We start from the raw sequence: 15889 nt of genomic DNA, 5'->3' as shown, positions 1-15889 counted from the left end.
TTGTTATTTCACCTCTTCTTTAATACAGCCCCGCAAAAAGGAGACGTATGCGTTCAGTTCTGAGGAATATGGCGGCCAATTGAGGCTCATGTCAGTGGCCTCTGAGTAGCCAGAATTAGAATACGGTCTCCAAAGTGTTCCGCCAAGACATCAGACACTTTCCTACTTCGATGGGGTCGAACTCCGTCTTGCATGAGATCATCTTCCAAAACCTTCATGTACCATTCGGTAGTCGCCGACCCATCATGGAATATGGCACCGATTATTCCGTGCATGGACATTGGACACCACATAGTCACCATTTGAGGGTGAAGAGACTTCTCAATCGCGATATGTGCATTCTCAGTCCCCCAAATGCGCCAGTTTTGCTTATTGACGAACCCATCCAAATGAAAATGGCCTTCATCACTAAACCAAACTATAAAAATGCCCATCATACCCCACAGCCAACCGCCCAGTCTGAACGTCCTGAGACAAACCGTTTAGAAATTATGAAGATTTTTACTTCTTGTAGTTCAATATTCGTCACCCTGAACAAAGGGATCTGGAAGAAGTCGTAATACAGGAACCCGACTTTAACAACAGGTTGATCTTCAAATATAAAATTCGGGCTTTCACATGTTTCCAAGACAGAATTAGGTACAGTGCAAAATCCTCATGGACAGGAGAGTGAAACATTTTACAGAATATAAGACTACAATAATACTGGACAAGGCTAAAGGCCAGAAGAAACGAAGCTGACCCGAATGAACGTGGTTCTCATATGCGCAAAACGAAAAGAAGAAGAGTGTTTTTCGGAGCATAACTTCATTACATATCTGATCAAAAGCATACGATCACCTATCACTGGAGATTAATATGAAGCGTGTCCTCTCTTTACCTTTATGGAAGTTTGAACTCTGCTGGGAACACTTCCAATGAGGTGTCTGAATGCCTGTGGAGGAATGACAGCACATTTTTAGCCCAAAACCCAAAACAAGAGAATTTAGTGGCGTTGCACCCTGGGCACTGTAGCGCAGTCGACGTTCTAACTCAATACCAAGGTGCTTCAGTGGCTTGAAGTCGAGACTCTGGGCAAGCCAGTCTATTTCAAGAGTGTTTTTGCCCACAAACCATCGCCTAACAGATGCTGCCTCATGACAGGTGTGCATTGTCATGATGATACAACCATGATGCCCGAATTGTTCCACTACCACTCGCAGCACACAGTGCTGTAGGAAGTGTCCATATCCTTCTGCATTTAGTATTTTGTCAAGCTCAATAAGGGGACCACATCCTAACCACAAAACACGCCTTCATGCCGTAAGACAACCTCCTTCGTACTTCACTGTAAACACAGTTGCAGGCAGGTAATGTTCACAAGGCATTCACCAAATCCAAACCTATCTATCGGATTGCCACACCCCAGACAATCGATTTCACTCAGTAACTGTTGAGTCGCTTCGCACTTGACAACACTTCAAGCATCGCTTAGTAACAGCTACAGAAATGTTTGGCTTATGAGGTGCTGCACGACCATTCATAACTCCCTGCACACAGCCATCGTGCTAGATGGACTTCTGATACGACTTGGGAACTCACGAGTGATTCCTTTCGGTAACTTCGTGTTATTTTTTACAACCACCCACCACAATGCTCCAACCTTCATATCGTCGGTACATGAGGTCTGCTTAGTCTTAATTTAGCTATGGTTGTTATTTTGCTTTTATTCTTTACAATCAAATCACCAACAGTCGACTTTGGCAGCCTCAGAGGGGTTTGAATGTCCCTGGCGGATTTCTTAGGTGAGATACAGTACATAGACCACGTTCCAAGTCCCTGATCTCTACCTACCGACAGATTCTGCTGCTAAAGCTTCCCTAAAGAGAGCACAATACTCCCCACCTCTTTTCATTCTGACGAGTCTGCCACTAGTGCCATCTAGTAGCCAATCGCACGTTACGCCCGGATGCTTTACGTCAGATAGTTTTCTGATGCCAATTGATTAACAATAAAGGATGATAATTAAGTAACAGAAGAAAGACTTCAGTGATTATTATACAATTAACAGTACAAACATACTTCCTTCGGTAACATGGAAAAAAGGGGCTCTTAGGGCTCAAGACAAGACTGCAATACTCATGCCATACATGATGGTGGTGGTGTTAGTCCTGCTCTATATATTCACCGTTCGATGCGACATTGTTCTCAACGGTGAATGACTTGGCGGGGGGCTTCAGGTGTAGGGGCCTGCATGTTTGTGGTTCAGTAAAAGTCGTACATCCAAAATCACCTCGTCTTCAATCTGGAAATGCTTGCCACGCAACGGTTTTTTCATCCGAAGAATAAGCTTTAAATTAATGTGTGCCATGCCGATGACATTGTAATTCTGTCAGAGACAGCAAAGGACTTGGAAGAGAAGTTACACAGAATGGACAGTGTCTTGAAAGGAGGGTATAAGATGAACATCAACAAAAGCAAAACGAGGATAATGGAATGTAGTCGAATTAAATCGGGTGGTGCTGAGGGAATTAGATTAGGAAATGAGACACTTAAAGTATTAAATGAGTTTTGCTATTTGGGGACCAAAATAGCTGATGATGGTCGAAGTAGAGAGGATATAAAACGTAGACTGGCAATGGCAAGGAAAGCGTTTCTGAAGAAGAGAAATTTGTTAACATCGAGTATAGATTTAAGTGTCAAAAGTCGTTTCTGAAAGTATTTGTATGGAGTGTAGCCATGTATGGAAGTGAAACATGGACAATAAATATTTTAGACAAAAAGGGAATAGAAGCCTTTGAAATGTTGTGCTACAGAAGAATCCTGAAGATTAGATGGGTAGATCACGTAACTAATGAGGAAGTATTGAATAGGATTGGGGAGAAGAGGAGTTTGTGGCACAACTTGACAAGAAGAAGGGATCGGTTGGTAGGACATGTTCTGAGGCATCAAGGGATCACCCATTTGGTACTGGAGGGCAGCGTGGACGGTATAAATCGTAGAGGGAGACCAAGAGATGGATACACTAAGTAGATTCAGAAGGATGTAGGCTGCAGTAGGTACTGTGAGATGTAGAAGCTTGCACAGGATAGAGTAGCATGGAGAGCTGCATCAAACCACTCTCAGGACTGAAGAACACAACAACAACAACAACAATAACAATGTCAAGAGAATACGGAGGGTTGAGGGAGGAATTGGAGCTCCAAAGGAACACCCTTTGTGACTGTCCCGTGCACAACGAGCCACGGACTGAGCAGTCGCAAAACCCAGAGGACTGCGACCTGTGTCATGCTCAAAATACCATATAAGACACTTAATACTGATCTGCGATAAACACCTTTTCCAGTATCGCCTCGATTGCGATACATCTGTTTCGAAAACCAAGGCCTCCACTTTTCTTGCTACACCCCGTTCCTCACAGAGATATGGTGTGCCACTTCTTTCTTCGGCGTTAACACTGGTTGAATACCAATGGAAGCGTCTGCGCCAACTAACCATTGTGTCATGAGATGGTGCATTGTTGTCGTACACTAACCCTCTCATAACTTCTCCTTACTACAATTTACCGAAGTTGGTTTAAAAAGAACTATCTGGCTGTGATTTCATCTGACCAATCAGTGTCTCAATGTTAACCTTAAGCTCCGGCTACAAAAATTCATGGTGCCATTGATTGTTGCAGCTCTGCTCCCCTTTATGTGCTAAAAACTAATCAGTGAACGATACTCCGGTTCTCATAGGACTGTATTATTTGGTTTCCGGTTTCCGGTCCTTTAGCGGCTTGGTACTATACTATGATGGAAATATTTTAGTGCGTATCAGGTGTGCAGAAATATACACTATGTGATCATAAGTGTCTGGACACATGGCTGAAACTGACTTACAATTTCGTGGGGACCTCCATCGGTAATTATGGAATTCAATATGCTGTTGACCCACCCTTAGCCTTGATGACAGCTTCCACTTCCGCAGGCTTACGTTCAGTCAGGTGCTGGAAGGATTCTTGGGGAATGGGAATGGCAGCCCACACGAAGTGCTGCACTGAGGAGAGGTATTGATGTAGGTCGGTGAGGACTGGTACGAAGTCGGCATTCCAAAACATCCCAAAAGTGTTCTTTAGGATTCAGGCGAGGAGTCTGTGCAGTCCAGTCCTTTACAGGGATATTATTGTCATAGGCCGCACATTATGAACAGGTGTTCGATCGTGTTGAAAAATGCAATCGCCATCCCCGAATTGCTCTTCAACAGTGGGAAGCTAGAAGGTGCTTAAAACATCAATGTAGGCCTGTGTTGTGATAGTGCCACGCGAAACAATAAAGGGTGCAAGCCCCCTCCATGGAAAACACCACATCATAACACCACCGCATCAGAATTTTACTGTTGGCACTACAAATGTTGGCACATGAAGTTCACTGAGCATTCGCCATACCCACACCCTCCCAACGGATCGACACATTGTGTACCGTGATTCGTCACTCGACAAAACGTTTTTACACAGTTCAAACGTCCAATGTTTACGCTCATTACAGCAAGCGAGGAGTCACTTGGCATTTACCAGCGTGATGTGTGGCTTATAAGCAGCCGCTCGACCATAAAATCCGAGTTTTCTCACCTTCCGCCTAATTGTCATAGTACTTGCAGGGTATCCTGCTGCACTTTGGAATTCCTATGTGATGGTCTGGATAGATGTTTGCCTATTATACATTACGACCCTTCAACTGTCGGCGGTCTCTGCCAGTCAACAGATGAGGTCGGCCTGTACGCTTTTGTGCTGTACGTGTCCCATCACGCTTCCACTTCGCTATCACATCGGAAACAGTGGACCTAGGGATGTTTAGGACTGTGGAAATCTCGCAAACAAACGTATGCCAGAAGTGACACCCAAACACCTTACCACATTCGAAGTCCGTGAGCTTCACGGAGCGCCCTATTCTGCTGTCTCACGATGTCTAATGACTACTGAGGTCGGTGATATAGAGTACTTTGTCAGAAGGTGGCATCACAATGCGCCTAACATGAAAAACGTATGTCTTTGCGGGTGTCCGGATGCTTTTGATCATATACTGTACCTGCAAACAAATTAAAAATCAGTTACCTAACTTTATTTATTCAAAGTCATAGCTGAAACTTTGTGACTGATCCTCATGAATAACAATCCATCAGCCTTAGAAGTGGAAACTTACAACCAGACGCATATACCTCGTGGTACCGCAGCAGATGTCTCAGACTTTGCGTCACTCTGACCATATTTTTATCCCTCCGTCAGATGATGCGGCACCTACCGTATGCAAATGTTGCGGTAATGCAAGTGGTCTTTGATGACGGCGTGCAGGAAACCATGGCTAATACCGACCTGAACACGAAACTCGTGTGATAATGGGCCTGTCCTAGGTGCCGATCGTCTTGCGGTGATGTGCGCCCTTCCCGGAATCTCTTTTGCCACTTGTGCTCACACTTCTTACGTTATTTCGCGACGTTTTGCTTTCAATGAGGACAGGTTTTTCCAAGACCTAGGGTGTTTCTCATCTGTAAGGTTATGTAGGTTCAAATGGCTCTGAGCACTATGGGACTTAACTTCTGAGGTCATCAGTCCCCTAGAACTTAGAACTACTTAAACCTAACTAACCTAAGGACATCACACATATCCATGACCGAGCCATGTTTCGAACCTGCGACCGTAGCGGTCACGCGGTTCCAGACTGTAGCGCCTAGAAAGGCTCGGCCGGTTGTGTAGGCTTTATATTTATTAAAAAAGTATAAATAAAAAATTATGCGTGAAAATAATAATACAAGATAGAAAATAAAAAACTAGACAACCTTTAGTCGTTTGTGCCTCTGATTTTCTATTTTGGCTATTTTTGGTTTTTTCAATGTTTGGCATTACCTGTTGCAGCTCCGGAATGCCAAAATAGTTAGGTTCGATGCCAACCAGTATGTGTACATATTCTGCTTTGTCGTGCTGTTTGTGCACAGAAAGGTGTCTTAACGCCGAAAACTGCATTTTGTAGATTTTAAGGACTATTTTTATTACTCTTCAGTTTTTGTAATGTCAGCTGTGGTATATCTTGATGTATGTATACTTGTTTTGAACATACAGCTGTCTGGAGATAGCGTTAATGACATGTGGCCGTATAAATAAAATAAGTTCTAAGATCACACCACTGTTTGGTTACTTCCCTGTGGTAAATATTTGCCCAGCTGCTGTCCGGTATCCACTATGGTTCAACAGACAGAAATTATTGTAAGATGTGTTCTCACACAAGAACTGCCGGAAAAGAGGCTGTAGTCAGTTACTACTGTTATTTTGGAGGTCGAGCAGCCGCAGCCAAAATTCCACATGCCGAATAAAATTTCGGTACTGGCTGTAAAAATACTTTTATTAGAAAGTTATTACTGGTTTCGCATCAATAGAGATGCATCTTCAGGTGATCAGTACAGAGAATGAAAACAGTGCAGAATTATAATAGTTTGAAAACAGACGTATGTTACTGTAAGGCGCCATATGTCACTGAGAGCTGTCTGCTCACAGGTGTCTAAACAGTCATGGCGCGGCAAAGTGACTACTTAGAGCCCATTCCCTTCCCTTATCGTCAAGATAAAAACAGATAGCGCGTGAAAGCGGTTGTCCGTTATTAAACTGACTGGGACCGCAGAGCACCTATAATTAATAGGAAGCCAGATAAGCCTATTTAAATATCTTCTAAACATTCATGGTGTGGTGTCTGTTCATTCTATATCGTGTCTCCCTACCACTTTCGTCCAACGACGCTCTGAGCGTGTTTTTTAGGGAATTGACTAGTTTGAACCTCTTACCTGTTGCTGGTAAGGAGACGCCAGACCACACATGACATGTAGAATTCAGAAGAGTTCAGTGAGACTAGCGATGATATAACCAAATACTAAATGATCTCAGTGTCAGCTCCACTGCACTCCCTGTAAAACAATCTTAATACTAACTAAATTTAGTGGAAGCGGTTCAAGGCTTTCCTATTTTTATTTAACTGGTAAAATAATGTCGAAAAAGCAGTTACGTTTACCATTGGAAATTTTATTCTACTCACAAAACATTGTTATAAATTGCACGATTGATAAAAGGAAGTGTTTTAATACAGGATGGTAAAAAGCAACTGCATTCAACAAAAATGTAAACGAATATTCCCTGAATGGGTTTCCAAGTTCTACAATGGATCGAAGGATGACCTATGCCATATCACATCTATAATCTAGGTTTAAATTAAGTTTCACAAAAGAGAAAAACTATCAAAATGGTCTACAGTGACCCCCAATTATCTTTAATAACTTATCTAACTTATCGTAAATTACAGTGGCTGATGTGGCTTCTCAATCTATATATAACAGAAAAATCATCGCGTTTCAGATTTTTACTTCAAGTGGCAAATGTGAACACCATGAGCTTTAATTGACGATCGACACTCGTATTACGCAAAAAGGAGGTGTAACAGATGAGACTTCTGCAGTTCTGAGTGAAGCTTTATGCGCTGTTGTGCGGCATCGCGTGCGTTCATTACCTTGTCGATGTTCGTCAGGGGGGCGGCGGCCGGCGCAGCAGCCATCCAGCTCGCCGTCTCGGAACTAGCCCTCTCATAACTTCTCCTTAATACAATTTACCGAAGTTGGTTTAAAAAAACTATCTAGCTGTGTTTTCATCTGACCAATCAGCGTCTCAATGTTAACCTTAAGTTCCGCCTACAAAAATTCTGTCTATCCAATGAGAAACGTTATAATTTTCGTAGTGGGGCAATGTTTTTAAAGTTTGCAACGTAACAGAGACGTGAAAAAGTCTCACGCTAAAACCTGCAGCTGGTGTGCTCCTTTTAGCGTTATCGTAAGATCTATACTGTTCTTCTGGAGGGCTCTGTCTTTTAACATGGGCTGGCGGGTGGTCCTAACGTAACAAAGACGCGAAAAAGTCTCACACTAAAACTTGCGGGTGGTAGTGGCTCTTTTTGTGTTATCGTAAGTTCTATACTGTTTTTCTGGAGGGCTCTAGCTTTTAACATGGGCTGGGGGGTGGTCCTTGACGTAACAGAGACGCTAAAAAGTCTCACGCTAAAACTTGCAGGAGGTGTGGTCTTAGCAGTAGGCTGGCGACCTGGGTGTCCAGTCTGTCCCTTATCATAGGGCCTTCTAGCTTAACGCGGTTCTGCCCTCGACTTCTGTTCTCGTTTCTCCCCTCGGTATTGCGTCGGTCTCACGGTGGGAAGGTACGACATGCATTTAGGCATTCTTGTGTAAGTCTGTGGTGTTCCATTTGCTCACTCGTTACTCGTATTATTTTGGTTAATTTAATGTCACGATTTATTCGGAGCTATGTGACATACTACTGGGTTTGCTTATCATGTCAGGGTTTTCATGGAAGGTGTTGGATTTGCCTGACACCTTACAATCTGACTCCCGTATAATTATGTGAAATGACTGAAAGTACCACATTAATACGTGTTAATTTCGACGGATTGATGTAACAGGGCCTTGAATGTCTTCCACGGCGTAGGCAGCACAGAGGTGCACACGGCGCCAGCGGAAACTTTGCTGCTGACTCGGTATTACGAAACACCTGTTCGAGGTGGCGTTAGAGCGAGTCTCGGACCGAACTTATGCTATCTATGACTAGAAAGTTGGGACTTGGCTTTACATTGCGTCTAACTTACATACTATTACGTGTTATACGGACATTAGGAGTTGTTATTTTTTAAGACATTCATAGTTAAAAATGATCAAAAACTTTAAAATACAAGATATTATAGTCCTGAAAAACCTAGTTACTGTAAGGTGGCTATAATTTCGGACCTTAAAAGCTCTCATCTACATGCTTTGCGTGAACTGCAACCACAATTAGCTATCATTTGATAGGTTGTACATAGTATATATGAATATTTAAAGAAGACTGACATTATCACGTACGCCTTGTAAATAATTGTTGACGCTTTTGCATGAAAGGTGACGGAGTATTTTTTTTATCAAAACGGCGTAATGAATGATTGCCTGTACTAGTAGAAGTCGGAACGATAGTAGAGATGAAATGGCAGGCGGAACTCAAGCCCCGAGTGGAAGGACCACACAGGTGTGTTGGTCCCGCTTAAACACAGGAAGTAGCAAGACGGACTTTGAGACACCTGAGCGCTGGAGCACAATAGAGTCGCAGAAGGGCCGGTGTTGTAGCCAGACCAAAAGGATAACCGGGAACTCTTCAAATCTTGGACGCAGCTGAGAGGAACGAGGGAGTCACACCTCGGAAACCACACAGGCTGGGTTATTTCCAAGTATGTTTACTCAGAAGCGTACCATTGTACGTGTATAGGTATTCCCTCGCAAACTTTCTGCGCTGGACGACAAAAGACTAGAATATGGGTTGTCGGCGTTCGGGAGAATCTGTAGAGAGAGAGAATATTCCGTGGTTTCGGGAATATGATTCGTTTTCGGAATTACGATGGTGGGGAGCTGAGCCTTGCTGGGGAACCGGTGGTGGAGAGGTTTTCCGTTGTGAGCGTCCCTGTGTGACAGTCGCACGATATCAGCTTTTGTTGCTACACACGGACTTAACTGTCTTTGCTCTCAGGAGAGTTTATAGTTAGAACAGTTAGGCACTGTACTGTTGCGAACCTGTACGATTCTGGTCTTCATCTCCGGGTTGGAAGTCGTCGTTGAGTACGCAGCGTTCAGTAATTGAGAGCACTTCCCCTGCCTATACTTACGTTGAGACGTTATTAGAACTCCGTCCTTGTGCTTGGAAGTTCGCGTTTCTTGTCTATAACACAGGGAGAAGAAGACAGTATTATAGTGTATTAGTCATAGGACCGTCTTATGCCGTCCTAGTGTTTGAAAGAGTTTTATTTTGTTGCTGGAGTTCTTCGAACGTCGCAGACGTGTACGAGAACAATCACTCCGACGAACCAGACGCAGTACATACGGTGATATTACTATTTGCTCTGGCTTATTAGGGCTATAAAGCTAAACAGCTGTGATCACGCTAGTTTATTTTCACTGAGGTTCCACACCACCGTAGATCATCTTTGAAAGTAGTGTCTTCTAGTGTTTGGTACGTAGATGATGTCAGTCACTTCGCCTTATTTATGTTAGATCGCGTGGCCGTAAAAAGGGGCAGAGTTGGGAGATGATCAGAAATTTTAGTTAGGGAATATAGACATTTGTAATAAAGGCTTATTTTTAATCTACAATAAACGTATAATAAAAAACAACGTTTATCATGTAGTACTATTAGTTGCCTTAATCATGCATTTAAGTTGAGGTTCCAATTTATGTGTTAAAGATCATTTCAAATCATCATTTTACAGTTCAATATTTCTCCGTTGTGCTCATGCATTTTACACCCGCCTGGGGTAGCATCTTGGACTACTAACAGGAAAACTGAATGATATATTTCACTATTTTTACAACCGGAAAGCGTAGCGTGTCCACAGTATTGCAGGAGACATGAAGATTTTCTTTTCCATTAAGAAAATGTATATCGTTTCATATAAAAAATGGACCGAGCAAGGTGGAGCAGTGGTTAGTACACTGGACTCGCATTCGGGAGGACCACAGTTGAAACCCTCGTTCGGCCATACTGATTGAGTTTTCCCGTGATTAGCCGGCCGGAGTGGCCTAGCGGTTCTAAGCGCTACAGTCTGGAACCGCGCGACCGCTACGGTCGCAGGTTCGAATCCTGCCTCGGGCATGGATGTGTGTGATGTCCTTAGGTTAGTTAGGTTTAAGTAGTTCTAAGTTCTAGGGGACTAATAACCACAGCAGTTAAGTCCCATAGTGCTCAGAGCCATTTGAAACATTTTTCCCCTGATTTCCCTAAATCGCTTCAGACAAATGCCAGGACAGCTCCTTTGAAAGGGCACGGCCTGCTTCCTTCCCCTTCCTTCCCTAATCCGAGCTTGCACTGCGTCTGTAATGACCTCGTTGTCGACGGGACGTTAATCTCCTCCTCATCCAAAAAACGGCTCTGAGCGCTATGGGACTTAACATCTGAGGTCATCAGTCCCCTACATTTAAATCTACTTAAACCTAACTAACCTGCGACCGTAGCAGCAGAGCGGTTCCAGACTGAAGTCCCTAGAACAGCTCTGTCACAACGGCCGGCCCCTCCTCCTCCCTCTCCTCCACATGAAAAATCAAATTTGCTTGACTATCTCGTTTGATACAAGAGTTAAGTGGATCAATAATGCAACACAATTTCGTGCCCCTCTCCGCTTCACCGTGTGTCGAAAGCCACGTTTCGATATATTGAACAGTTCGCTAAATAAAAGGGGTACAAGATTATTACCCTGTATAATAAAGATATACTCACTACATCCCAATACTCGTTAGCAGCAATTGTATTACGAAATGAATTCCTGAATTCACTTGAGTGTGACTGGGGGTTCTGAACGGTCGTTGGCAATGCAGCCCCGGTCGTGGCGTGTTTGGCCTCGCAGACCGGCTCAGACAGTCTGAGAGCTGTCTGAGAGGTGCCAGGCTGGTGCGGCAGTAGTATTTGTGCCTGTGGCGGCGTCTGTGTGGCAGCTTGCCACTGGCCGCGTGCGGTGCTTCACCTGCCGAGAGCTCAGGAACCACTAGTACAAAGTGCTGCCGCTCCCAAGTGCCTCTTCAGCGGATTATTATTGCACAACTGTGAGGCCGCAGTTTGAGTTCAGTGCTATTGACGTAAACACTTAGCAAACGGTTACATACTGATACTTGCAACTGTACGGAGCTGCCTAGAGTGAGATGAATGGGAATGGGTGATTTATATTGCGACTTGCACTAAGGTTACTTCTCATTCCTTTCAGGGATGGTATGTGAAAGCCTAGCTTAGCTTACTCCAATTTTTTTCGTACACACACTTCAACCATTTTACATTGTCGACTGCTTTTTCTAAGTCAACAGAGCCTCTGAAGGTGCCTTGCTTTTTCTCAAGTCAGGCAGCCATTATTAATCACAAAGTCAGAACTACGTGTCTAGTGGCCTTACCTTCCATGTGGTCAAACTGGACGTCATCTAACAAATCCTCAACTTTCTTTTCTGCTGTTTTATATGTTATTCTTCTCAGCAGCTTCTATGCATGACGTTTTGAGCAGATTTGGCGAAAGTCTGATGATATGTATTCAGACTAATGGATTATAGAAACGAACACATACAGTTGTTTGGTTGCCATTTCCCTAACGATTTTATATATTGCGAAGAAATGTTATCTTTTCCTGCCGGCTGGTTTGACCCCATCCCCATAGAGGTCGTCAGTATATTCTTTCCACCTATTGGCTACTCTATGTTTTTCAGCGGTATTCATTTTGCATGTTTAATGTAGACACCTTTTTTTCATTTCATGTAAAATAGTTTCGACTTTTATACACTCCTGGAAATGGAAAAAAGAACACATTGACACCGGTGTGTCAGACCCACCATACTTGCTCCGGACACTGCGAGAGGGCTGTACAAGCAATGATCACACGCACGGCACAGCGGACACACCAGGAACCGCGGTGTTGGCCGTCGAATGGCGCTAGCTGCGCAGCATTTGTGCACCGCCGCCGTCAGTGTCAGCCAGTTTGCCGTGGCATACGGAGCTCCATCGCAGTCTTTAACACTGGTAGCATGCCGCCACAGCGTGGACGTGAACCGTATGTGCAGTTGACGGACTTTGAGCGAGGGCGTATAGTGGGCATGCGGGAGGCCGGTGGACGTACCGCCGAATTGCTCAACACGTGGGGCGTGAGGTCTCCACAGTACATCGATGTTGTCGCCAGTGGTCGGCGGAAGGTGCACGTGCCCGTCGAGCTGGGACCGGACCGCAGCGACGCACGGATGCACGCCAAGACCGTAGGATCCTACGCAGTGCCGTAGGGGACCGCACCGCCACTTCCCAGCAAATTAGGGACACTGTTGCTCCTGGGGTATTGGCGAGGTCCATTCGCAACCGTCTCCATGAAGCTGGGCTACGGTCCCGCACACCGTTAGGCCGTCTTCCGCTCACGCCCCAACATCGTGCAGCCCGCCTCCAGTGGTGTCGCGACAGGCGTGAATGGAGGGACGAATGGAGACGTGTCGTCTTCAGCGATGAGAGTCGCTTCTGCCTTGGTGCCAATGATGGTCGTATGCGTGTTTGGCGCCGTGCAGGTGAGCGCCACAATCAGGACTGCATACGACCGAGGCACACCTCTGGTGATCGTCGAGGGGACACTGAATAGTGCACGGTACATCCAAACCGTCATCGAACCCATCGTTCTACCATCCCTAGACCGGCAAGGGAACTTGCTGTTCCAACAGGACAATGCACGTCCGCATGTATCCCGTGCCACCCAACGTGCTCTAGAAGGTGTAAGTCAACTACCCTGGCCAGCAAGATCTCCGGATCTGTCCCCCATTGAGCATGTTTGGGACTGGATGAAGCGTCGTCTCACGCGGTCTGCACGTCCAGCACCAACGCTGGTCCAACTGAGGCGCCAGGTGGAAATGGCATGGCAAGCCGTTCCACAGGACTACATCCAGCATCTCTACGATCGTCTCCATGGGAGAATAGCAGCCTGCATTGCTGCGAAAGGTGGATATACACTGCACTAGTGCCGACATTGTGCATGCTCTGTTGCCTGTGTCTATGTGCCTGTGGTTCTGTCAGTGTGATCATGTGATGTATCTGACCCCAGGAATGTGTCAATAAAGTTTCCCCTTCCTGGGACAATGAATTCACGGTGTTCTTATTTCAATTTCCAGGAGTGTATATACCGAACCATTTCTTTCGACTACTATTTCTTCGTATTTTTCCTGCAGCCATTTGCCCTTGGCTTCCCTACGTTTCCGGTTTATTTCGTTCCTAAGTGATTTACGAATATATTGGTCTTTTCCTGCCTTTTCTTCTTGTTGTATTTTCTCCTTTCGTCGATCAGTTGAAGTATTTCTTCTGTTACCCAAAATTTCTACGTAGTTTCCTTCCTTTTAGCTTGTAAGTAGGCTGTTTAGGTTTTTTTATTGGTAACGCCACATAGCGCTCTGTATGAAAAATCACTGGCTGTGCTGTGTGCAGTCAGTGACTGGTTGGCATTGTTGTAATACTCGCCATTGTAGTGTTGGGCGGCTGGATGTTAACAGCGCGTAGCGTTGCGCAGTTGGAGGTGAGCCACCAGCAGTGGTGGATGCGGGGAGAGAGATGGCGCAGTTATGAGATTTGTAAGACTGGATGTCATGGACTGCTATATACATTATGACTTTTGAACACTATTGAGGTAAATACATTGTTTTTTCTCTATCAAAATCTTTCATTTGCTAACTATGCCTATCAGTAGTTAGTGCCTTCCGTAGATTGAATCTTTTATTTAGCTGGCATAAGTGGCGCTCGCTGTATTGCAGTAGTTCGAGTAACGAAGATTTTTGGTGAGGTAAGTGATTTGTGAAAGGTATAGGTTAATGTTAGTCAGGACCATTCTTTTGTGGGGATTTTTGAAAGTCAGATTGCGTTGCGCTAAAATTTTTGTGTGTCAGTTTAAGCACAGTCATGTATAATTGTTCAAAGGGGACGTTTCATATGTCGACCCTTAGCCGAGGATACCTCACTGGAATCTTCTGATTTTTTCTTGTACTTTGTGTAATTAGTGTAGCTATTGTTTATTGCTAGCGCGTAATTGTAGAGAGAATCTCCTTTGTAGTTGCAGTCTTCCATTGTTGTACAGTAAAACAGTTGTGGCATGGATGTAATTTTACACGAAGTATTTCACAGCTCCGCTTGCAATTAACTAGATATTATTTCACTGCTATGTTAATGTGTTCTCTTATTTTTGCTCTTCAAATTGTGCTTTTCTGTGTTATCGTGTGATATATTGTGACAATAATGGCGTGGGGAAAACGTAACACTAGGCTCCATAGTAAACTGAGAAATAATAACGACGAGCGTCGCTTATCAGCACCACTGCGAAGTGAATTAACAGGCATTCGAAGTAGTAATTTGGTAATTGTGCATAGGTAAATGGAGTGGGCGGCAAATAATGGTGTAGACAATGAAACAAGTAGTTAACAGGGAACAATTAGCGATCGATCGGTCGGCAACAGCTCGCCTCAGGAATCCGAAATGACAGAACACAATATTGCAAATACTGTAGACTTAGGTTTTGGGTCCTCACCGTTTTCTCAAATGAGTAAAGACACATTTTCTGCCTGTCAAAATGTGAATGTTGCCGGTGAAAATGCAGTGCCAAAAAGCATAGAGAAACAGATTCCAGACACTAATTCATTATTATTGCAATTAATGCAACAAATGGAACAGAATCAGAAACAAATGGGACAAAATCTTCAAAAGTTAGACACAATGGAATAAAATCAGAGACAAACACAGCAAAAGCTTCAAAAGTTAGTCACAATGGAACAAAATCTTCAAAAGTTAGACACAATGCAACAAAATCAGAGACAAACACAGCAAAAGTTAGACGCAATGGAACAAAAGCTTCAAACATTAGACTCAGTGGAACATACGCTTGAACATACACATGACTATTTAACTACTGAGTTGCATAAAATCGAATCGAAGTGTCAAAAAGTCTGTAATGACGTAAAAACACAAATTTGTGAGCATTTTCAACTTATTTTTTCGCGGCATGAAAATGCATTACAGAATAACGAATCAGCCATAAAAGAACTGCAAACTATTGTTCATGAAAATCATGAGACCTTGCAAGCCAAAATTGACTCAGTTGCATCTACCGATTCGGTTACACAACTTGAAAAAACTCAGCAAAACTTAAAGGACACAGTATATACGATTTCAACACAAATGGACACTCTGAAATTTGGTTCAGAAAAACACACTGAGGAAATAAGTACACTATCGGAGAAAGTAGACGAACTTTCGGATCTGTTCATTAACTTATCTGCAAAGGTAGATGATGATCTGAATGACACAGAAGAGTGCGAACAAATTAGG

The sequence above is a fragment of the Schistocerca gregaria genome, chromosome 5 (genome assembly GCF_023897955.1).
Source record: "Schistocerca gregaria isolate iqSchGreg1 chromosome 5, iqSchGreg1.2, whole genome shotgun sequence".
In the NCBI taxonomy this organism is placed as follows: Eukaryota; Metazoa; Arthropoda; class Insecta; order Orthoptera; family Acrididae; genus Schistocerca; species Schistocerca gregaria.
Note: the sequence above shows the minus strand (reverse complement) of the source record.